This window comes from Ovis canadensis, chromosome 20, assembly GCF_042477335.2.
Source record: "Ovis canadensis isolate MfBH-ARS-UI-01 breed Bighorn chromosome 20, ARS-UI_OviCan_v2, whole genome shotgun sequence".
In the NCBI taxonomy this organism is placed as follows: Eukaryota; Metazoa; Chordata; class Mammalia; order Artiodactyla; family Bovidae; genus Ovis; species Ovis canadensis.
The window spans coordinates 52,365,331-52,391,527 of NC_091264.1; the positions used below are offsets into that span (position 1 = coordinate 52,365,331).

At 40.8% G+C, this 26,197-nt stretch overlaps 1 protein-coding gene across 4 annotated transcripts in view; it reads left to right on the plus strand.

The window, feature by feature from the left end:
- MBOAT1 (membrane bound O-acyltransferase domain containing 1) overlaps window positions 1-26,197 on the plus strand; it is a 159,562-nt gene that overhangs the window by 118,516 nt on the left and 14,849 nt on the right. For 2 of the 4 annotated variants that reach the window (XR_011251125.1, XR_011251123.1), the window contains exon 14: window positions 16,929-17,091. The gene's annotated coding sequence lies outside the window, so the exon portion shown is untranslated. Of the gene's footprint in view, window positions 1-1,936; window positions 3,179-16,928; window positions 17,092-26,197 lie in introns of those variants that run through there. The other 2 variants (XR_011251122.1, XR_011251124.1) reach the window with 1 other exon arrangement.

A 26,197-nucleotide genomic window follows, 5' to 3' on the forward strand; every position in this document is an offset into this window, starting at 1 on the left:
CAACAAAGTTTCGTATAGTCAAAGCTATGGTTTTTCCAGTAGTCATGTATGGATGTAAGAGTTGGACCATAAAGAAGCTGAGCGCTGAAGAACTGATGCTTTTAAACTGTGGTGCTAGAGAAGACTCTTGAGAGTCCCTTAGACTGCAAAGATATCCGACCAGTCAATCCTAAAGGAAATCAACTCTGAATATTCATTGGAAGGACCAATGGTGAAGCTCCAACACTTTGGCCACCTGATGCAAAGAGCCAACGCATTAGAAAAGACCTTGATGCTGGGGAAGACTGATGGCAGGAGAAGCGGGTTACAGAGGATGAGATAGTTAGATAGCATCACTGACTCAATGAACATGAGTTTGAGCAAACTCCAGGAGACAGTGAAAGACAAGGAAGCCTGGTGTGCTGCAGTCCTTGGGATCACAGAGAGTCAGGCATGACTGAGCAACTTAAAGAGTTTCAAGTTATCCTAAATGTATTATATATGTAATAAATATGTGTTGAGTTGATGAGCTTTAGGTTTAAAAGAAATACATTTTAGGGTTTTTTTTTTAAAGGCCAGATCTAGTAATCAGTGAAATGAGAATCAAAACCACAGTGAGATAATCAACCTCATGCTACTCAGAATGGCTATCATCAAAAAGAACACAAATAACAAATGTTGGTAAGAATGTGAAGATAAGGGAGCCCTCATATACCGTTGGTAGGAATGTAAATTGGAAAAGCTTCTGTGGAAAACAGTATGAAGATTCCTCTAAAAACTAAAAATAGAACTATCATATGATTTAATAATTCCACTCCTGGATATATATTCAAAAAAAACCCAAAATGCTAATTTGAAAAGAAACATGCACTCCTTTGTTCCTAGCAACCTTACTTACGATTGCTAAGGTATGGTAGCAACCTAAGTGTCCCTTATCAGATGAATGGATAAAGAAGATACAGTGTACACACACAAAGAATATGCTTACACACAATGGAATACTACTCAGCCATAAAAAAAGAATGAAACTTTTGCCATTTGTAGTACCGTGGAGGGACTTGGCATGATGTGAAGTGAAATAAGTCAGAGGAAGATACATACTGAATGGTATCCCTTATATGTGGAACCTAAAACATACAACAAGCTAGTGAATAAAACAGAAAAACAGCCGACTCATAGATCCAGAGAACAGACTAGTGATTACCAGTAGGGAGAGGGAAGGGAGAGTCAACACAGGAATAGGGTGGGAAAGGGGTTATTATGGGATTATATAAAGCCATGTGTGCAAAACTTTTGAAAATTATAAAACTTTAAAGAATCTTTTAGTTAATTCTATTTTAGTTTTAAGGTTGCCTTACAAAAAATAAACATTATTCACTAGTTGCAAAGACTCAGTAAGTATTTCAGCCTGAGATTTTGACAGGCTAAGAGAGAAAAAGGCAGAAATTAGGAGAAAAGAGGAATTGGTGGGTGGTCCCAGAACAGGTTGTGGGTGTGCCCCCTGGACTGTGTAGGCTCAAGGCAGTGAGCAGAGGTCCATTCTGTACAGACCTTCTCCACACTGGCCACACGTTACAACCACAATAGGAAGTTTATAAAGAAGTGATTGATGCCCAGCTTTGTGAGAGTCTGTATCTTATTTCTCTTCTTGTCTCCAGCCCTTGGCATAGTGCCTGGCATGTAATGAAGATTCAGTGTTTGTTGAATGAATGAAGGATTGAATGCATTAATTTAATGCATCGTTGGGTTTGACAGTTTTGATGGAGTCACTTTTGTGCTGGGAAACATCTTTTCTACTTTTCAGAATTAGTTTTTGAAATAAGGGCATGTGTTTTCAGGGAATTCTCAAAGCGCATTATGTGAAATAATCACTCAGGTAGGCAGATACATAGTCTGAACCCACCACCACCCCCCACCATCCATTAACTAATGCATTCACTTATTTGTCAAATGTCAGGTCTGGCCACGTAAAGGATGCAGGTAAAAGATGCTGAAGACCCATTCTCTGCCCCTGAAGAGCTCACAGTGGGACCAGAAAGACAAGATCCAGAGCATGTGCTGCAGGTTGGAGGGATCCCAGCATTCTGAATGGCACAGTGACTGGTTGCTGTGTCCTTGTTTTCCTGTAAGTTCGGAGCCACCTCATCTCTTGGTGCCTGAAGGTTACGCAGGAGAGCAACAGCACCACTCAGCACCCTCTTGTCTGGGTGAAGTGAAGCCTGCCCTTGTTCTGAAACTGGATGCTGCCTTTGCAACAAACCAGTACCATTTACTGCAGTGACAGCCCAAAGGAGCAGACTGTGCGTTCCCCGTTGCCCATAGAGGCAGTGGGGTGGCTGATCCAGCCCCCAACCCCGAAAGATCTTTAGGGAAAGTTCCAGGCTCAGTGAGTGATGTGATGAGGCCCAGGAGGAAGGGTGTTTGCTGAGAGAAGGCTCAGCCAACCTGAGCTTTGTCTAATCCCTAAACTTACGTTAGGCTAGGAGCTCCAGGAATGATTGCAAGCTGCTGTCCCTGCCACCCCTCAGGCTTCAGGAGAGGAACTACTGCTGACCCCATCACGTGCTCTGCAGGCATGCATGAGCTACCCCTGCCGCCAAGAACCCCAGGACAGGGGACCAGTTGCCTCATCTGCATACCCCCTATCAAGGGGAAGATGGCCAGCACATGCCAAGAAAAGAGGAGACAAGCATCCACACTAAACACAGCCCTCACACCAAATATATTAAACCCTCACCAGCTACACAGGGGCATTCCCACATATAAATATCCTTATAAGATCACAGTAGATTATTGTTTTTCCTAAACTCACAGAGTAAGAGAAATACAAGCAAAATGAACAAACAGAAGAGCCACTCGCAGTTGAAAGACCAAGAGAATTCCCCTGAAAGAACAATGAAACAGACCTCTTCAGACTAATAGACACCAATTTTGAAAAGGAGATAATGAAGATACTGAAGGAGTTAAGAAAGATGATTGACAGAAATGCAGAGGAACTGTAAAATGAAACTGGAAACTAAAAAGAGGAACCAAGGAAAATTAGAAAATTCATTTGCCAAGATGAAAGCTGAGCTAAAGGCAATGAATAGCAGGGTGATTAATGCAGAAGAACAAATAAGTGACCTGGAAGATAGAATATTGGAAGTCACCCATTCAGGACTGTAGACAGAAAGCCAAATTAAAAAAAAAAAAAAGAAAATTATATATATAAATTAACTTACTTACGAAACAGACTTATACACTTAGAGAACAAATTATGGTTACCAGATGGCAAGGTGAAGGAAAGAGAGGTACTGGGAGTTTGAGATTGACATGTACACACTGCTATATTTAAAATAGATAACCAACAAGGACCTACTGTATAGCCCAAGGAACTCTGCTCAATATTCTGTAATAACCTAAATGGGAGAAGAATTTGAAAAATAATAGATACTTGTGTATGTATAATTGAATCACTTTGCTGTACACCTGAAACACAACATTGTTAAGCAATGATACTCCAATATAACATAATTTTTTTAAATGAAAGCAATATAAGACACCTATGGGATAAAGTGTGCCAAACTATACTTGAGGCATTCCAGCAGGTGAAGAAAGAGAAACGGGTATTGAAAATGTATTTGAAGAAATTATGGCTAAAAACTTCCCAAACCTAAAGAAGAAAACATATCCAGACACAAGAAGCACAGAGGGTCCCAAACAAGATAAGCCAAAACAGACCTACACCAAGACATTATAATAAAAATGGCAAATGTTAAAGAGAGGATGCTAAAGGCAGAAGAGAAGAAGAGTTAATTACAAGGGAACCCCCATATAAGGCTGTTAAGCTGGTTTCTCTACAGAAACATTTGCAAGCCAGAAAGGGAGTGGCAAGATACATTCAAAGCCCTGAAAGGGAAAAATCTACAGCCTAAGACACTCTACCTAGCAAGATTATAATTTAGAATAGAAGGAGAGAGAGAATTTCTTGGACAAGCAAAAACTAAAAGAATACAGCAATACTTCAGTTGCTCAGTCGTGTCTGACTCATTGCGACCCCATGGAATGCAGCACGCCAGGCCTCCCTGTCCATCACCAACTCCCAGAGCCTACTCAAACTCATGTCCATTGAGTCGGTGATGCCATCCAGCCATCTCATCCTCTGTCGTCCCCTTCTCCTCCCACCTTCAATCTTTCCCACCATCAGGGTCTTTTCCAATGAGTCAGTCCTTCCCATCAGGTGGCCAAAGTATTGGAATTTCAGCTTTAGCATCAGTCCTTCCAATGAATATTCAGGACTGGTTTCCTTTAGGATGGACTGTTGGGATCTCCTTGCAGTCCAAGGGACTCTCAAGAGTCTTCTGCAACACCACAGTTCAAAAGCATCAATTCTTCGGTGCTCAGCTTTCTTTATTGTCCAGCTCTCACATCCACACATGACTACTGGAAAAACCATAGCATTGACTAGACGGACCTTTGTTGGCAAAGTAATGTCTCTGTTTTTTAATATGTTGCTTAGGTTGGTAATAGCTTTTCTTCCAAGGAACAAGCGTCTTTTCATTTCATGGCTGCAGTCACTATTTGCAGTGATTTTGGAGCCCCCCAAAATAAAGCCTCTCACTGTTCCATTGTTTCCCCATCTATTTGCCATGAAGTGATGGGACAACAATACTAAACCTATCCTAAAAGAAATATTGAAAGTGTTTCTCTAAATAGAAAAGAAGTAAGCATCTATTAGGAAGAGAAAATCACAATTGGAAAGCAAGTCACCTGAATAACCCAAAGTGTGCTAAGTTGCTTCAGTAGTGCCCACCAGGCTCCCCTGTCCATGCAATTCTCCAGGCAAGAGTACTGAAGTGGGCTGCCATGCCCTCCCCTCCAGGGGATCTTCCCACCCAGAGACCCATCCCGCATCGCTTATGTCTCCTGCATTGGCAGGCGGATTCCTTACCACTAGTGCCATCTGGGAAGCCCAAATAAGCCAGTACACAGATTAAAAAATATATATGCGAAAGTGATGATAACCACAATGAACAGCAAAAAGATGAATGTGAAGATGTAAAACAGGACATTAGAGTCATAAAGTGCAGGAGAGGAGAGTAAGAAAATGTAGATTGTTTTTTCACTTCCCAGAAAGTGTTTGAGCCTATGCGACTACCAAGTAGATATAGGAAGGGGTTCACATGCCTGAAAAAGTAACCAGAAATCAAAAACACACAGTAGATTCAGAAAATAACCAAAAAGAGGGGAACATAAGTATACTACTAAAGAAAATCATCAAGCCACAAAAGGAAAAATAAAGGGACAAAAAGGAAATACAAAATCAAGGGGAAAACAAGGTTTAACATTGCAATAAATACATATCTATCAATAGTTAACCTTATATGTCAATGGACTAAATGGTCCAATCAAATGACATGAGTGGTGGATTGGATAAAAAAGAAACCAGTCGACAAGACTCACTTTAGGGCAGAGGGCGCACATAGATTGAAAGTGAGGGGATGGGAAAAGTTATTTCATGCAAACAGAAATGACAAGAAAGCAGGGGTTGCGATACTTAAACAAAATAGACTTTAAAACAAAGATCCTAAAGATAAAGGACACTATCGAGTGATAAAAGGGTCAATGCAAGAAGAGGATTTTACACTTATCAACATATATGTACCCGATATAGGAGCACTCAATTACATAAAACAGATACTAGCAGACATAAAGGGAGAAATTGACAGGACTACTGTAACAGTAGGAGATTTTTACACCCCACTCACATCAATGGGCAGATCTTCTAGACTGAAAGTCAGTGGTGTAACAGAGATCCCAAATGATACAATAGAACAGTTAGACTTAAATGATATATTCAGGACATTACATCCAAAAAAACCCCAGGATACATATTCAAGTGCACATGGAACATTCTCTAGGATTAACTACATATTAGGGCAGAAAACAAGCCTCAACAAATTTAAAATTATAGAAATTATCTCAAGCACTTTTCTAACAATGACATGAAACTAAAAACTAACCACAGGAAAAGAAATGAGAAAATAGTGATTACCTGGAGACTAGTAATATATGTCACTAAAATATCAGTGATCAGTGATGAAATCAAAGGAAATTTTAAAATACCTTGAAACAAGTGACAATATAAACACAACCACACAAAATTTATGAGTTGCAGTAAAAGCAGTTCTTAGAGGGAAGTTCACAGTGATACAGGCTTTCCTCAAAAAACAAGAAAAATCTCAAGCAACCTAACCTACAACCTAAAAGAATAAGAGAACAAACAAATAAAACCTAAAGTCAGCAGAAGGAAGGAAATAATACAGATCAGAGAGGAAATAAATAGAGACTTTAAAAGCAATAGAAAAAAACTGAAAAATAAATCCAAGAGCTAGTTCTTTGAAAGGGTAAATAAAATTGACAAACCTCTCACCACATTTGCTGAGAAGAAATGAGAGCCCAAATAAACAAAATAAGAAATGAAAAGAGGACATAAACAACCAATACCACAGATAGACAAAGAACCATAAGGGAATGCTATGAATAACTATTTAACAATAATATGCCAACAAACTGGACAGCCTAGAAGAAATGGAGAAGTTTCTACAGCCCACCAAAATTGAATCAAGAAGAAATAGATAATTTGAACAGACCAATCATGAAGTGAAATAGAATCTGTAATTTTAAAACTCCCTACAAACAAAAGTCTGGTACCAGATGGCTTCACAGATGAAGTCGACCAAACACACAAAGAACCTATACTGAACCTTCTCAAATCCTTCCAAAAATTGAAGAGGGAAAACTCCCAAAGACACTCTAGAAGCCACCATCACCCTGATACCAATACCAGACAAAGAGAACCAAAAGAGAAAATTTCAGGCTGATATCTTTGGTGAATATAGATTGAAAAATTCTCAACAAAATATTATCAAACTGAATCCAATAACACATAAAAAAGATCATACACCATGACCAAGTAGAATTCAACCCAAGTTCACAAGTTTGCTTCAACATACACAAATCAATGTGCTACACCATAGACAAAAGAAAAGATAAAACCTACATGATTATCTCAACAGATGCATAAAAAGCACCTGACAAAATTCAGCATCCATTAATGATAAAACTCTTATCAAAGTGGGTACAGATGGAACATATCTAAACATAATAAAAGCTATGACAAATACACAGCCAATACAATATTCAACAGTGAAAAGCTAAAAGTCTTCCCACTAGTCTTAGCCTCAGCTATCAGGAAAAAGAAATAAAAGTTCCAAATTGGAAGGGAAGAGGTAAAATTGTCATTATATGCAGAAGACATGATACAATATAGAGAAAACCCTAAAGACGCCACATAAAAACTACTAGAACTGAAATGAATTCAGCAAGGTAGCAGGATACAAGATTAACATATGGAAATCAGTTGCATTTCTTTAACAATGAAATATCAGAAAGAGAATGTTAAAAAAAAACCTTTTAAAATCACACCCCCCAAAAGTAAACTGCTTAGGAATAAACCTGAGAAAGGAGGTGAAAGATGTACATGTTGAAAACCATGAAACATTAATAAAGGAAACTTAAGATGATTCAAAGAAATGGAAAGAGATCTCATGCTCTTGGATTAGAATCAATATTGTTAAAATGACCGTACTACCCAAGCAATCTGCAGATTTAATGTGAGCCCTATCAAGTTAACCATGACATTTTTCACAGAACTAGAACAAATAATCCTAAAATTTATATGAAACCATAAAAGACACAGAATTGCTAGAGCAACCCTAAAGAAAAAGAATAAAATAGGAGGCATAACCTCCCAGACTTCAGAAACTACAAAGCCACAGTAACCAAAACAGCATAATATTGATACAAAAACAGACATACTGACCAAGAGAACAGAATAGAAAGCCCAGAAATAAACCCAGATACCCACAGTCAGTCTTCAACAAAGGCAAGACTTATATGATGGGAAAAGACAATCTCTTCATCTAGTCGTGTTGAGAAAGTTGAACAGCCACATATAAATCAGTGACGTTAGAACAGTCTCACCAGATACAGAAATAAACTCAAATGGCTGAAAGACTTAAACATAAGACACGACACCATAAAACTCCTGGAAGATATCATAGGCAAGACATTTTCTCACATAAATCTTATGATGTTTTCTTAGGTCAGTCTCCAAAGGCAATAGAGACAAAAATAAACAAATGAGATCTAACCAAACTTATAAGCTTTTACACAGCAAAGGAAACCATGAGCAAAACAAAAGACAACCTACAGAATGGGACAAAGTATTTGCAAATGATGCAACTGACAAAGGCTTAATTTCCAAATATACAAACAATTCATACAATTCAACAGCAGCAACAAAAATAACCATTTTAAAAAAAGGGTTCAGAAGACCTAGACAGACATTTATCCAAAGAGGAAATGCATATGGGCCAATAGGCACATGAAAAGATGCTCAACATCTCTAATTACTAGAGAAATGCAAACAAAACTACCGTGAGGTACCACTTCATACCAGTCAAAATGGCCATCATTAAAAACTCTACAGGGACGTCCCTGGTGGTCCAGTGGTTAAGACTCCATGCTCCCAATGCAAGGGGCACTGGTTTGATCCCTGATTAGGGAACTAAGATCCCACATGCTGTATGGTTCAGTCAAAGATAAATGTAACCCCACCCCTAAACCAAAAAACTACAAATAACAAATACTGGAGAGGATGTGGAGAAAAGGGGACCTCCTACTCTGTTGGTAGGAATTTTCGTTGGTACAACCACTATGGAAAACGGAATGGAGGCTCATCAGAAAACTGAAAACAGAGCTACCATAGGATCCAGCAATCCCACTTCTGAGCATATATCCAGACAAACCTCTCATTAAAAACATAATGTGCATCCTGTATGCACAGCAGCACAATTCGCAGTAACCAAGACATGGAAGCAACCTCAGTGGACATTGACAGAGGAATGGATAGAGAAGATGTGGTGTGTATACACAACGGAATATGGCTCAGCCATAAAAAGGACGAAATAACGGCATCTGCAGCAACATGGATGCAACTAGAGATTATCATACGAACTGAAGTACGTCAGAAAGAGAAAGGCAAACACCGCATCACATCACTTATACGTGGGCTCCAAAATATGACACACAACAGAAACAGACTCGTAAAGAGAGAGGAGAGATCTGTGGCTGCCCCAGGAGAGGGGGCTGTGCAGGGGTGGAGTGGGAGGCTAGGATTAGCAGATGTCAGCTGTAATATACAGAATGGACAGACAAGGTCCTACTGTATAGCACAGAGAACTATATTCAGTATCCTTTGATAAACCATAATGGGAAATGATATCAAAAAAGAATGTTTAAATATGTAAAAATCAATTTGCTGCATAGAAATTAAGATGACATTATAAATCAAGTGTACTTCAATTTAAAAAATAGCATTAAAAGAACCCAAAATGTATGTGAGGCTACCTCCCATATGCTGAGAGGAAGAAAACTAGCAGTTACTGGCAATTCCTTTCATATTCATTACTTAATACAGCCTGGAAACTTGCCATTAATATCCTCAGCAAATGTGGAAGCCAGGGCTCAGAGACTAAGTAACTTGGCCCAGGTCACCCAGCTTGTTCAAGTGGGTGAGCTGGGACTTGGATCCTGGTCCAGGTAACTCTGAAGTCATCTTGCCTCCTTGTGAACAAGCCCTTTAACAAAAAAATTCACTGCTGAAAGTAACTGTACAGGTCACCTGGTCCAGTGGTTTCTGAATGCAGGTAGGCTGGCCCTGTCTCTTGGAGATCCTGCAAAAGAGGCAGGATGGGAAGGATGGGTCTGCTGTTGACAGAAAAACACTGACTGCCGCCGTCTAAAGGAGCAGCAGAGATCCTATCAGTGGAGGCTAATGGAAACCTTGCTCTGCTCTCAGGCTCTATGGGTTAGAAAAGTGAGAGTCGCTCAGTCCTGTCTGACTCTTTGTGACCCCCATGGACTATACAGTCCATGAAATTCTCCAGGCCAGAATACTGGAATGGATAGCCTTTCCCTTCTCCAGGGGATCTTCTCAACCCAGGGATCAAACCCAGGTCTCCCGCATTGCAGGTGGACTCTCTACCAGCTGAGACACAAGGGAAGCCCCTATGGGTTAGAAGGAAAGGAGTAAACTGGTAGGGTGGGAACCACACCAAATCACTGGACTCTGGTCAAGAGAAGGCACACTGAGGGACTTCCCTGGTGGTCCAGTGGCTAGGACTCGTCCTTCCAGTGCAGGGGGCCTGAGTTCAATCCCTGGTCAGGGAACTAGATTTCACATGCTGCACAATATTGAAGACTGAAGATCCCACATCCTGCAACTAAGATCTGGCGCAACTCTAGACTGACTGCACGACTCTCGGCAAGCTGCTTCACCTCTCTGGGCTTCAGGTTACTCATCTATCAGATGGAATAACAACTGGAGCTCCTTACTAGGTCATCACACTTTCGAATTGTGGCGCTGCAGAAGACTCTTGAGAGTCCCTTGGACTGCAAGGAAATCAAACCAGTCAATTCTAAGAGAAATCAACCCTGAATACTCACTGGAAGGACTGAGGCTGAAGCTCCAATACTTTAGCCACCTGATACAAATAGCTGACTCATTAAAAAATACCCTCTTTCTGGGAAAGATTGAGGCCAGGAGAAGAGGGAAGAGAGGATGAGATGGCTGGATGGCATCACCGACTCAATGGACATGAGTTTGAGTAAACTCTAGGACATAGTGAACAACTGGGAAGCCTGGCGTGCTTCATTCCACGGGGTCTCATGGAGTCAGATACAATTTAGCGACTGAACAGCAACTAGGTTATCATGAAATAAAATAAGAGAATACATAAATTGCTCTGAATAGTGGCTAGTGTTTAGTAAGTACTTAGTAAAAATTAGTGACTAGTATTAGTGACATGTTTCTTTATTAAAATTTATGGATTTAAAAAAAGTTTGCAATATTATAATAAAGAGACTTTACCCTGAAAAAAAAAATGATTTGGCACAGTCAAATAAATAAATACTAAAAAAGAGAGACAGAAGGCATTTTGAAGCTTCTGTCTGTGCTTGTGCTGCTACGAGACATTTTGTTTAACGTGAAATATACAAAGGTTGGCCTAGACCTTTGGGGCCTGATGCATGTTGTGGGGGGAAAAAACTACTTTGCTGGAGAAATGAACAGAACTTTGGGGGGATCAGCCGTCCCTACTTGGGAGCAGAAGAATGAGGCTGCAGACATTTGGGACCTGAGAAGAGGAATTCCCAGAGGGATGACTGATCAGGGTGACATTTAAGAACAGAGCAGAATTGTTGGGCTGTTCTGGAAGGTTCCTCTCTTACTGCCATAACTAGGGACACTGTCCAGTTTAAAGAAAGGGGGAACCCCTCGGGCTTCACTTGGGGCTGGCATTGGGAGGAGAGAAGAGGACAGACTGAGAGAGAAAATGCAGTAGACGCTAGAGCTTGGAGCAGGAAAAGCCCAGAAGCGACCTAAGTCCATGAGAACCCCCTAAATTACTGGGGGGCAGGCGTGCTTCCCGTTACCCTTGTACTTAGAAACTTGTTTCTTATAAAGTGAGAGATCCTCAGGGATATGCAGGGAACAGAGACCTTAACAGACACTTGGCTACAAACAGACTCCAGGAGGAGCCCCCAGATCTTTTGGTTCAGCTGGTTTGGAGGTGTGCTCAGCAAACAGTATTCCTGGGTTGGGAGTTACTGGTTTATTATGACTATTACATCCGAGGTAACTCCCAGGGAGTTTCATGACCTGCCTGAGGCATCATGAAGCTCTTCTGTAGCAGATTTGAGGGTAGAAGCAAATTCTCTTGTTCCAGCAGAGCTCGTAAGTCCCACAAGTACACACTTCCTCCCCGACAGACACCCAGCTCTGCGCTTTGCATGGACAAACAGGGCTTGAAGGAGCTATCTTAGTTTTCTGTGACCATTCCTCGGATGAACACGCCCCTGTAAGGCCTAAGATAGTACAGGTGAGCCTTGGTTCTGCTTCCGCGGACCTGAACATCTGTATCTTCTGGGTACCAGGGGGCCCTCCGCATGCTGTGGCCTAATGTCAGCTTCTGAGACACCTCACAGTCTTTCCAGAACTGCTGACCCAGCCAGTGGAGGCAGACGGGGAGCACTTTTCTGGACAGTACATCACTTTTTTTTCCCCCTATGCCTTTTTAGATCCACATAGCCCAACGGATCAAATGGCCTCTTTTGTTCCCAAAGCAAATTCATCCGGAGTAAGCACTTTTGACATTCAAATATACACGGTCTAAGCAGTTGCCAGCTACAATCACCCATTCATTGCATGCCTTTCTGTCCATTGTCTTGTGTTTCACAGGCAAAATGACCTTTCAGCATTTCCAGCTGCAGTCCCAGGGTGCAACTGTCTGTGGGTGCGCTGGCCCAGAAAAACCTAAAAAGCTGGGAGGACTTTCCTGCTGGGTCACCAGCCTCCTTCTCCCTCCTATCCTTCTCCAAGCCGCTCCCAGAGAAACTTCCTGGATGGACCATCAGGCCCATTCTCTGCAGCAAACTATCTGTCGTCTCCTACTGTGAACAGCAGAAAACCCACCCTTCCCCAGTGACCTGATCTGGATCTTGTACCGCCTGAGTGGGCACTTCCCAAAGCAAAAAAAAAGACGGGCCTTTCCAGCCAAGAAAACAGATGCTGGTTGCTGCTTTCACTGGCCGTCACCCTCCACGGGCCTCTGGATTCTTCTCAGAGACACCCAATGACACTTTGTGACACTGGTTTCCTTTGTCTGTTCCCCAACCTGACTGCCCGCTGCCTGACAACTCCATGTTGTGTTTATGTCTTCCTACCTAGCAAGGTCTGGAGTCAATGGTTCATCGAACTAACAAGGGAAGGAATGGATTCCATCCCCTCTGGCAGGATTGATTCCCTGGGGTGAGGTTGGGGCTCTAGCCCCTGCATTTAGAGACCAGCCCTAGAAATGGCCCTTGGAGATCAGGCTTGATCCCTGGATCAGGAAGATTCCCTGGAGAAGGGAATGGCAACCCACTCTAGTATTCCTCCCTGGAGAATACCATGGACAGAAGAGCCTGGTGGGCTACAGCCCATGGGGTGGCAAAGAGTCAGACATGACTAATGACTACTTTCACTTTTCACTTTCCTATAAACAGCACTAGTCACAACCAAAGGCAACAAGTTGCCTTATCTTTGAGTGCCCAGGCTTCCCCTTGAATAGGGTGCCAGACCAAGCTTTTCTGGCCTCTGGCATTCCCATGGGGGTAACGTCACCATTGCTGGAACCAAGCCCCTGGGGGCCGTTCACTCACTGGGCTCCATGTTGCTGGGATCTTGATCTTTTACAGTTTGAGTGGTTCAGTTCAGTCGCTCAGTCGTGTCCGACTCTTTGCGACCCCATGAATCACAGCACGCCAGGCCTCCCTGTCCATCACCATCTCCTGGAGTTCACTCAGACTCGCGTCCATCGAGTCCGTGATGCCATCCAGCCATCTCATCCTCGGTCGTCCCCTTCTCCTCCTGCCCCCAACCCCTCCCAGCATCAGAGTCTTTTCCAATGAGTCAACTGTTTGAGCGGTTAGTGCTTTTATTTTCTGCATAGCCAAGTCTTCACGTCTCCATCCCTTGCTGATGGGCTTTGTCTTCAGCTGCTTGCGTTGCCATCAGAGTCCCACCGTCTCAGTGGCTTAAACAACAGAAAGTGTGTGTCTCACAGTCTGGAGGCCAGAAGTTTGAGATCAAGGCTTTGGCAGAGTGGACCTTCTGAGGTCTCCTGCCCTTCCTGGAGATGGCTGTCTTCCCCTCCATCTTCACAGGGGATTCTCTCTGTGTGTGTCTGGGTTCTGTTGCTGTTGTTCAGTCGCTCAGTTGTGTCTGTCTCTTTGCAACCCTGGGGACTGCAGCACACCGGGCTTCCCTGTACTTCATCAACTGCCGGACTTTGAGCAAATTCACCCATTGAGTCAGTGATGCCATCCAACCATCTCATTCTCTGTCACCCCATTCTTCTCTTGCCCTCAATCTCCCCCAGCATCCGGCTTTTTTCCCAGTGAGTTGGCTCATTGCAATCAGGTGGCCAAAATATTGGAGCTTCTGCTTCAACATCGGTCTGTGTTCTAATCTCCTCGTTAAAGGACAACAATCATATTGGATTAGAGCCCAGCTACAATAACTTCAACTTAACTATTAATATGTCTTTAAGGACCCTATGAAACTGAAAGTGGAGAGTTAAAGAAGTTGGCTTAAAGCTTAACCTTTAGAAAACGAAGATCATGGCATCTGGTCCCATCACTTCATGGGAAATAGTTGGGGAAACAGTGGAAACAGTGTCAGACTTTATTTTGGGGGGGCTCCAGAATCAGTGCAGATGGTGACTGAAGCCATGAAATTAAAAGACGCTTACTCCTTGGAAGAAAAGTTATGACCAACTTAGATAGCATATTCAAAAGCAGAGACATTACTTTGCCAACAAAGGTCCGTCTCGTTAAGGCTATGGTTTTTCCTATGGTCATGTATGGATGTGAGAGTTGGACTGTGAAGAGGGCTGAGCGCTGAAGAATTGATGCTTTTGAACTGTGGTGTTGGAGAAGACTCTTGAGAGTCCCTTGGACTGCAAGGAGATCCAAACAGTCCATTCTGAAGGAGATCAGCCCTGGGATTTCTTTGGAAGGAATGATGCTAAAGCTGAAACTCCAGTACTTTGGCCACCTCATGCGAAGAGTTGACTCACTGGAAAAGACTCTGATGCTGGGAGGGATTGGGGGCAGGAGGAGAGGGGGACGACAGAGGATGAGATGGCTGGATGGCATCACGGACTCAATGGACGTGAGTCTGAGTGAACTCCGGGAGATGGTGATGGACAGGGAGGCCTGGCGTGCTGCGATTCATGGGGTCACAAAGAGTTGGACATGACTGAGAGACTGAACTGAAGGACCCTATTTCCAAATACACTAAGTTACATTCTGAGGTACTGGGGTTAGACTTTACTTAAGAATTTGGGGAGGCCACTGAACTCAACTGAACTGCAGGGTCTGGCAGTTCTTTGTCCACATTCTCATCAGACTTGGTGTTACCAGACTTTTGTCGCAATGTGATCATTGTGAAAAAAATATTCTCCCTGCTGGGTCTGTCCTCCACACTCCTGTTCCAGTCCCTGGAGGCAGCCACTATTATCTTCTGTACACAGCCCTTCAGAGGAACATCTGACTTTTTAGAAACATCTGAGCATATCTCACATATTTCCATGTTATTACAGAAACTTCTTAAAAGTTGTTTTAAATGGCTGCATACTCTTCTGTGGGTGAATGTGTCATAGTTTTGAAAAACAGCCTAATTGTTGGCCATTGGTTGTTGCTTTGTTAAAAATACTCCTCCCAGAATTTTTAAAATTCATAAAATGAATAAAGCAGCCATAAATCCCAGAACCTGCTGACATTATATTCCTATTTTATTCTATAGTTATAAAATGCTTTTCTTATTCTTCTCCTTATAGGCACTGATTTGTACAAAAGCCCAAGACTTCTTATGGAGCTTGGAATTCTGTGTATTATTTAACTTTACAATGTGAGCAGGTCTACAAGCCGCTAAATCCTCCATGCCTTCCTCCTCTGCTCCAATAAACACTTTGAGGAATGAAAACCAGTGAGGCCACAATGGGGGTGGGCTTGAACTTGGCTCATAATTTTCTAAAAGGTAAATTAATTACTAACTGAACTCTTAATTATTATTAGTCTGAAATTACTTTGACTTACCCCACAGCTCATCAGCCCACGGAGGCTGAGGCCAACTTCTCTGAGACTTTTAACCCACTGCCTGCCAAGTGACCCCCACTGAGCTCCTCAGTAAGTAGGATGTGTTTGTGGAGGAAATACGGGCCTTTAAAGCAAAACAGCTTTCTTGTTCTACAAAGTGGAACCCTCTTCTGAACACTACCAAACAGAAAGGATTTTTTTTTTTTAATGAAATGAGTTCACTGCTTTCTCAGGATGGCCAGACATGAACTGCTATCAGTGAGGATTTGTTGCTGTTGAGTCACTAAATTGTGTCTAACTCTTTTGCGACCCCGTGGACTGTAGCCTGCCAGGCTCCTCTGTCCACGGGATTTTCCAGGCAAGAACACTGGAGTGGCTTGCCATTCCTGTCTCCAGGGGATCTTCCCAACTCAAGGATCTAACCTGTGTCCCCTGCCTTAGCAGGCAGATTTTTTTTTTTTTACTGCTGAGCCACCAGGGAAGCCCCCATTAGTGAAGATTATTCATCTCAATTTCAACTTTAAAAAAGAGATTAGGAGAAAGAGTCTCAGTAGTGAGCACTAATAAAGTACACAAAATTTGAAACATGATGGGACCTTTAAAAAAATCTGCAATCTGCAAGCACTTTTTGCACCAATAAATTTCATATGAATAATAAAGTATTTAAAATAAACTTAAGGATTGTCAATGCTCAGTATAGCTGAAGTGGAAATTGTGAGCCTGGTTAACATATTTGTGGTCTTTTTAAAACTTTTAAAAACTTGAAATAATGATTTGCAAACTGGAGTCTAATTATATAGGAGGAAAAAAAAAAAACCCCAGTGAACACAGGACAAGTCTGATCTGAATTATGAGTGTGCTGTATGACTAGATGACACACAAACTCACTAGGCATTGGAACTTCAGTCCCAGTAAGGGAAAGTAGAGGGAATATTTCAAGAAGGAAGCACAATTTAAAACCCCAAGGTGCCATCTTTTGGGTGTTGCCAAATCACTGTTTCCGTGAGTCCAAAGGACTGAGGCTGGTAGAATTACAAAAAAGTGCTGATGAGAGCCTTGCAGCTGAGCAGAGGAAGGGCTTGATGCAAGGTCCCCAGCCCTGGAGCAGCCTGGGAACCTCCTGAGAGGGTGACTTCTTGGTTAAAGATTCCCAGCATTAGCCCATTCAGTCTCAGGCCTTAATTAACATCTACTTTTTTTTTCAGACTCTTTCACAGTAGATTTAAGAGAAAACAAGGAAGCAGCCAAAGGTGTTGGAAATGACGGAGCTTCTTTCAATTACAAGAGAGAAATCATCTGCAAAAATTCTTGAATGTGGATGGCTTTTCTGAAGTGGGGTGAAGTAGTGACATCTTGTGGACAGTTAAGGTAATTGCAAGCAACTCAGACTAAAAATTCAAGCGTTCGTTCATCTGGTCTTCAGTTCTTTAAGGTTCATTCATACATTCTTTCACTCACTGTGTGAATACATAACAATTTCCACTTTAACCTCTGATGTTCCTTTTAAGTAGTAAATGACAATCTTTCAGAGTAAAGGTCAGATTTTTAATGACTCTTCCAGTAGGGTCAAACACTACCCTGACTTCTGCTTGTCTTAAAAACAAGAGGATGTACGGACTCAAAGAAGCTTAGATGTTGTGGGCAAATAGCTTTAAGACATGTTTCTGCTTTTTATTTGCTGTGTGAACGTGGAATGAGTGGGCCAACTCAGGACTTTTCCTCTTACGTAGAGTACCAGTCAGATTGTGGAGGTTAAACATGAGTTCAGTCATAATGTGAATTATTAAGCTAGCTGATTTCTGAAATGATGATATAGTGGAAATAAGTTATTGGGACATAGGGCTCTCTAAGCTCTTTGGGTGTCAATTTTCTCATCTGTACAAGATGAGTGTTAAACGAACTGATTAGGAAGATTGCTTCTAATGGTCTACAATTTGGTATTTTCCTTTACACCCTAATGAGTCCCTGTTTCGAGGATTAAGCTCTCCAGCCCGTGGTTGTGCTGGTCGGGCCTAACTTATTTTTGGTCTATAACTTGGAAGTGTTTTGTTCCCTGGATAATAAGTGCTAGGTGGCCAGTTTTGAAAGGAAAATATTAATAGAAGCATATTATGCATTCCCTTTCATCACTGATATTCCAGTATTATAGTGAGGGTGGTCAGGCAAGTTTCTTAATTTAGAAAGAAACAGGTAAATATTTTGGCAAGCATTTAAATCTCCTCTGTGTGTCCAACAGACATGTTCCCACAGGTAAGTCAGGGGCACCTGCCCCTCTGGCCCAGGATTACTAGGCCGAGCAATGCAGCACATGGATCTTTCTTTCTAGGTCTCCCTTCCCTCCTCATTTGTTTCTAAACATTACAAGGCACTTGGATAAAATTCCCAAATCAAGTTTATGCCTCACTGTCAGAGGGAAAAATATCAGGAAGCAACAGAAATTTGGGGCCAATTTGTTCTTTCCTTCCCCCACCTCTTTCCCACTTTTTCTTTCTTGCAATCAGTTTTCTAAACATTACCAGAATACTTTCAGACCCTCATGAGAAGAGACAACAATCCCATTTTACTTCATGTATTATTTGTAATTGACAGTTCATAAAAACCCATTCCCATACATTCTCTCTCCTTCGCTTTCCAAACCAAGAATGTGAGGTTACTGGAATGAGTTGTTAGTATCCATTTTTAAGTTAGGAACCTGAGATCTGAAGAAACTGAGTGACCTCCCTTTGGCAAACATTCAGTGAGTGATGGGGTTGGCACTGGAACCCTGGGCCGTCCTCCTGGGCTTAGGTCTGGAGTCACCAAACTATGTCGGTTCATTTCACAAATGAAACTTCTTGTGCTATTAGTTTGAATTAACTGTCGCTAGAATTTGTTTTTGAAACCTTGTTAATTTCCAAATGAGGATGATCCCTTTAGAAAGGAAGAAAGGCCACAGATGGCCTGGGAGTGTGTCTACCCAGAAGCAGACCTTCCTTGAGCTGGGGATGTCACGTTGAGCAAGAGTAGTTTGTTTGGGAAGTGATACCAGGAAGGATTTGGAATGGGGAAGTGAGAGAGGTGGGACGGAATCTAATACCAGGGGCACTCATTAGTGGATGAGCACTGTGGGCACCTGGAGCTCAGTCTGCTGGGGACCCTGGAGACAGTGGACAACATACCCCAGAGTTCTCCTACCCAAGAACAAGGAGACTGAAGTATTGACGGACTAACTCGTTTGTCATTGGGGCCACTCCCCAGCCGCATGGCAGGGCCTGCAAACTGGCCAGACATGCTCAGCAGGAAGTCCCCAGCAGAGATGCAGGGAGATTGCAGCAAGCAGCTGCTGCACTCCCAGGAAAGGTGAGTCTGAGAGCACGCGGGTGGGCATTGGCCATGCCCCTGTCAATTTCACTGGCTCTTCCCGTATCTGGTGACAGGACCGTGAGTCACACGTTTGGCACCGTGCAATGTGGTAAGGGAAACACAAAGTACATTTAAAGATCTAGAATCTCTACCTATCACAACAGACTAATTTGAAACACACACTTGAAACAACACCAGAAGATACTTATTCAGTTCAGTCGCTCAGTTGTGTACTTATTCAGTTCAGTTCATATTTACTAGCAAGTGTCAAAATGAATAAATGGAGATCAAATACTGTACGAATTCAGAGAAAGGAGAGATTGGAAAATCCTGCTGAAGGGCTTGGATTTGGGTAGAGACTGAAGGTGTGATCAAAGGGAAAGCACAGGCAGGCATGCACCTATTTCTCCTCTGTCCTCTAGATAACAGGAAGCTGAAAGCCTCTCACCCCATTTTTATTAAATGACTATATGGATATAGCTTACAAGGAAAGAAATTGTTTAGAGACTTATGATCCAATGTAAATAAAAGTAGTTCCAATACTTTAAAAAATAAGTGATAAAATACAGGCTTATACGTAGGCACTATTGCTACAACAGATGAGGGGAACACAGTGAAAACCATGCCTCAAGTCTGTAGCTTTAAATGAAAAGAACAAGATCTAAAAATAAATGACCTAATAATTCATCTCAACAAGTCAGAATTAAAAAAGCTGAAATAGCAGTGCCCCCCACCCCCCAGAAAAAAAGTAGGAAGAAGGAAATGAAAGAGAGGAAAAAAAAAGATGAAACAGAAAACAATCAAAAAAAGATCAGGGCTTCCCTGGTTTCTCAGTGGCGAAGAATTCACTCGCCAATGTAGGAGACATGAGTTCAATCCCTGATCCATGAAGATCCCACACGCCATGGGGCAACTAAGCCACCACTGCTGAGATTGTGCTCTGGAGCCTGGGAGCCCCAGCTCCGGAGCCTACGTGCTGCAGCTACTGTAGCCTGAATGCTCCAGAGCCTACGCTCTGCAGCAAGAAAAGCCAGCGTAGTGAGAAGCCCGTGCACAGCAAATAGAGAGCAGCCCCCACTCACGGCAACTACAGAAAAGCCCGCACAGCAAGAAAGACCCAGCAGAGCCAAAAACAAGTATACAAATAACAAATGTTTCAATGTCCCCATTACGTAAAAAAGGTCGGTAAAGCTAAAAGTCGGTTCTGGGAAAGGACTGGTACCAATTCATACACTCTCCCATAGACTGGTTAAAAGAACAGGCAGAAAACGCAACTAATATGAGGAATCAAAAAGGAAACACTATAGATCCTGCTGTAAGGCTTTATGTGTATTATGAACAGCTTTAAACGTATCTATTAAAGTCAGGTAAGTTGGATAAGACTGACACCTTCCTTATTACTAGTGGTGACTTTCCTCAATACATTATTAGTGGTGACTGACTAAACTGGGTCCAAGAAGAAACAGAAATATCAGAGCAATGCTGTAACTCTTTGTCCAACTATTTGCGACCCCATGGACTATACAGTCCATGGGATTCTCCAGGCCAGAATACTGGAGTGGGTAGCCTATCCCTTCTCCAGGGGATCTTCCCAACCCAGGGATCAAACCCAGGTCTCCCACATTGCAGGAAGATTCTTTACCAGCTGAGCCACAAGGAAAACCCATATAATTAACAAGCTTCCCATAAAGAAAATTTATGCTCAGAATTCTCATTGATGAATTTTACCAAACATTTAAAAAGGAGTTAGTGGTAAACTTTAAAAACTCTTTCAGAGATTAGGAAATGACAAAAAGGTAATTTCCAATCCCTAAATAATCTTGACACCAAAATATAACAAACATTATAGGAAAAACTATAGTTGAATCCACTCAAAAATCTTTAACAAAATATTAATAGAGTGCATTGAACAATATATAAAAAGATAGTAAATCTTGCTCATATTGTTATATTTGAGAATGTTGATTTGATCCAGTATTCAATAACTAATCAGTGTGATTAACATGTTAGAGAATAAAGGATTAAAAAAAAATACTGATCATTTTAACAGATGCATAAAAAGCAAATGGAAACATTCCATATCTACTCATGACTTTAAAAAGCCTTACAATGTCACACAAGTACAAAGGATCATTAGAGACTGCTATGAAAAGTATACGCCAACAAATTGGACAATCTAGAAGAAATGGATACATTCCTAGAAACATACAGCCTACCAAGACTCAGTCAGGAAGAAACAGAAAATCCGAACAAACTGATTACTGATTAAATCTCCTTACTAGTAATCAAAACCTTCCAACAAACAAAAGTCTAGGTCCTGATGGCTTTGCTGGCAAAATCTACCAAACATCTAAAGAATTAATACCAATCCTTCTCAAAATCTTCCAGAAAATGGAAAAGGAGGGGACACTCCCAAATATATAAGACCAGCATTATCCTGATACCAAAAGCAGAAGGGAGGCTGTCAAGAAAAATTACAGGCTAATATCCCTGATGAACATGGGTGCAAAAATCCGCAAAAAATATTAGCAAACCTAATTCAACAATACATTAAAAGAATTAGACATCACGATCAAATGTGATTTATCCCAGAGCTTCAAGGCAGGCTCAGCACCTGTAAATTAGTCAGTGTGAAATACCATGTTAACACAATGAAGGGTAAAAGCCATGATCATTTCAGCAGGTGCAGAAAAAGCATTTGACAAAGTTTAACATGCATTTATGGTAAAAACTTTCAACAAACAGAGTTATAGAGGGAACGGACCTCCACATGATAAAGGCCATATATGATAAACCCACAGCTAACGTCATACTTAATTGTGCAAAGCTGAAAGCTTTCTTTTAACATCAGGAATAAGACAAAGATGCCCACTCCCCACTTTTATTAAACATTGTATTAGAAGTTCTAGCCAGAGCAATTAGGCAAGGAAAATAAATAAAATCATCCACATTAGAAAGGCAGAAGTGAAACTGTCACTATTTACAGATAACATGATATTATACACAGAAAACTCTAAAGACTCCACCAAAAAAGCTCTTAGAACTAATAAACAAATTCAATAAAGTTGAAAGATACAAAATCAATGTACAAAAAAAGTTGTGTTTCTATACACTAATAATGAACTATCAGATAAGGAAATTAAGAAAACACCATTTACAACTGCATCAAAAAGAAGAAAATATAAGAATAAATTTAACCAAGGAGATGAAAGACCTGTACACTGAAAATGCTAAGATATTAATGAAAGAAACTGAAGAAGACACAAATAAATGAAAAGATATTCTATACTCAAAGATGGAAAAGTTTAGCATTGTTAAAATGGCTATACTACCCAAAGCAATATGCAGATTCAATGCAAATTCCAATGGCATTTTTCATAGAAACAGAACAAATGGCCCTAAAATTTGTATGGAATCACAAGAGACCCCCAATAGCCAAAGCAATCTTGAGGATAAAGAACAAAGCTGGAGGCACCACACTTCATCATACTCATCAAAACAATATGCTATTGTCATATAAACAAACACACAGATCAAATGAAGCAGAATAGAGAGATCCTCAAGTAAACCTATTCATATATGGTCAAAAAATTTATAACAAAGAGCCCAAGAATAGGCAATGGGAAAAGAATTCTCTCTCCAGTAAACGGTGTTGGGAAAAGTAAACAGTCACATGTAAAAGAATGAAATGGAATGAAGGATGAAGAATGAAAAGAATCTCTTATACCACACACAGAAATTAACTCAAAATGCATCAAAGACTTGAATATAAGGTCTGAAACCATAAACTTCCAGAAGGAATTTTGAGGGTAAGCTCCTTGACATTGGCCTTGGTAAGGATCTTTTAGAGTTGACACCAAAAATAAAGACAAAAGCAAAAACAAACAAGTAAGACAATATTAAACTAAAATGCTTCTGCATAGCAAAGGAAATCATCAATCAAACAGAAAAGCAACCCATGGAATGGGAGAAAATATTGGCAAATCATATATCTGATAAAGGGTTAATATCCAAATATATAAAGAACAAGTTAACAGCATCAAAGTAAGCAATGTGAGTTACAAAATGGGCAGAGGAATTAGACTTTTTTTTCCAAAGAAGACATACAAATTGCCAACAGGTATGTAAAAATATGCTCAACATTACTAATCACCAGGGAAATGCAAAGCAAGAAAGACAGCAATGAGATATCACTTCTACCTGTTTGAATGTCACTTAAAAATAGGAGATTGCAAGTGTTGACAAAAATGTCAAGAGAAGGGAATCCTTGTACACTCTTGGTAAGTTGGCTCAGCCACTGTGGAAAACAGTATGGAGGTTTCTAAAAATCTTAAAAGGAGAGCTACCATCAGTTCAGTTCAGTCTCTCAGTCGTGTCTGACTCTTTGCAACCCCATGGACTACAGCACGCCAGGCCTCCCTGTCCATCACCAACTCCCAGAGTTTACCCAAACCCATGTCCATTAAGTCTGTGATGCCATCCAACCATCTCATCCTCTATTGTCCCCTTCTCCTCCTGCTTTTAGTCTTTCCCAGCATCAGGGTCTTTTCAAATGAGTCAGCTCTTCACAGTAGGTGGCCAAAGTATTGGCGTTTCAGCGTCAACATTGTTCCTTCCAGTAAACATTCAGGACTGATCTCCTTTAGGATGGACTGGTTGGATCTCCTTGCAGTCCAAGGGACTTTCAAGAGTCTTCTCCAACACCACAGTTCAAAAGCATCAATTCTTTGGCGCTCAACTTTCTTCACAGTCCAACTCTCAAATCCATACATGCCCACTGGAAAAACCATAGCCTTGACTAGACGGACCTTTGTCGGCAAAGTAATGTCTCTGCTTTTGAATATGCTGTCTAGGTTGGTCATAACTTTCCTTCCAAGGAGTAAGTGGTCTTTTAATTTCATGTCTGCAGTGATCTTTTAATTTCATCTGCAGTGATTTTGGAGCCCCCCAAAATACAGTCAGCCACTGTTTACCCATCTATTTGCCATAAAGTGATGGGACCAAATGCCATGATCTTAGTTTTCTGAATGTTGAGCTTTAAGCCAACTTTTTCATTCTCCTCTTTCACTTTCATCAAGAGGCTGTTTAGCTCTTCTTCACTTTCTGCCATAAGGGTGGTGTCATCTGCATATCTGAGGTTATTGTTATTTCTCCCGGCAATCTTGATTCCAGCTTGTGCTTCATCCAGCCCAGCATTTCTCATGATGTACTCTGCATACAAGTTAAATAAGCAGGATGAAAATATACAGCCTTGACGTACTCCTTTTCCTATTTGGAACCAGTCTGTTGTTCCATGTCCAGAGCTACCATATAATCCAGCAATTCCACATTTGGGTATATAATTAAAGGAAATGAAATCACTATTCCAAAGAAATATCTGCACTTCCTTATTCACTGAAGCATTATTTCTAATAGTCAACACATATAATTAAAGGAAATGAAATCACTATTCCAAAGAAATATCTGCACTTCCTTATTCACTGAAGCATTATTTCTAATAGTCAACACATGTTTCCACAACCTAAATGTTATTGACAGATGGATGGACAGAGAAAATGTGTGTGCATATATACATATGTATGCATATACACACATATCATGGAGTATTATTCTGTCAGAAAATAAAAGTAAATCTTCCTATTTGTGACCAGATGAATTTGGGGGCATTATGCTAAGTAGTGAAATAAGTCAGGCAGAGAAAAACAAATATCATATGAGCTTGCTTATATGTAGAATCGACAAAGGAACAACAATAACAAACTTATAGAAACAAAGAACAGATTGGTGGTTGCCAGAGGTGGGAGATGAGGAGTGGGGAAACGGGTGAAGGGTAGTCAAAAGGCACAAACTCCTTAAGTAAGATAAGTAAGTTCTGGGTATGCAGAGTGCAACATGGTGGCTAATTATTAACATTGCTTTTTATATTTGAAAGTTGCTAAGAGAGTGAATCTTAAAAGTTCTCATCACAAGAAAAATAGCTATAAATATGTAAGGCGATGGATATTTACTAGATTTGTGATAATCATTTGACAATGAACACAGATAATTATGTCATACATCTTAAATAAGGTGTTATGATGTCCATCAGCAGATGAATGGATAAGAAAGCTGTGGTACATATACACAATGGAGTATTACTCAGCCATTAAAAAGAATAAATTTGAATCAGTTCTAATGAGATGGATGAAACTGGAGCCGATTATACAGAGTGAAGTAAGCCAGAAAGAAAAACACCAATACACTATACTGACGCATATATACAGAATTTAGAAAGATGGTAATGATGATCCTATATGTGAGACAGCAGAAGAGACACAGATGTATAGAACAGACTTTTGGACTCTGAGGGAGAGGGAGAGGGTGGGATGATTTGGGACAATGGCATCAAAACATGTACACTATCATGTAGAAACGAAGTGCCAGTCTATGTTCGATACAGGATACAGGATGCTTGGGGCTGGTGCACAGGGATGATCCAGAGAGATGATTTGGGGTGGGAGGTGGGAGGGGGATTCAGGATTGAGAGCTTGTATACACCCGTGGCAGATCCATGTCAATGTATGGCAAAACCAATACAGTATTGTAAAGTAAAATAAAGTAAAAATAAAATTAAAAAAAAAACTAGAATAAAAAATTATATCAGTCCAGTTTTCAACCGCTTAAAAAATAAAGTCTTGAGAAGTTAGAAAGGAACTAACTAATAAACTTATAAAAAACCTATAGTAATTGTCATACTTACTAGTGAAATGTTAAAGGCTTTCCTCTTGAAACTGGAGAAGATGTGTACAGGAGTTCCTACTCTACTCAATAAGGCAATAAAAAGAAATAAAATATGTAAGGGTTGAAAGAAGAAGTAAACCTTTTATTAAATGCAGATGCCATACTTTTATAAACAGAAAATCTTTAGAAAATACATACAGATAAATTTTAGGATCAATAAAGGTTAGCAAAGTCATGTCGTACAAGGTCTATATACAAAAGTATTTCTATGATAACAGAAAAGCAAATGGAAGACACAAAAGTAAAGGAAATAGCTAGACACAAATAAATACATATTATAGAACCCCATTTTGTAAATAGTTCAAAAAGCAAAAATGCCCAAAGTGTATTATTAGAAGTCATGGTAATTACT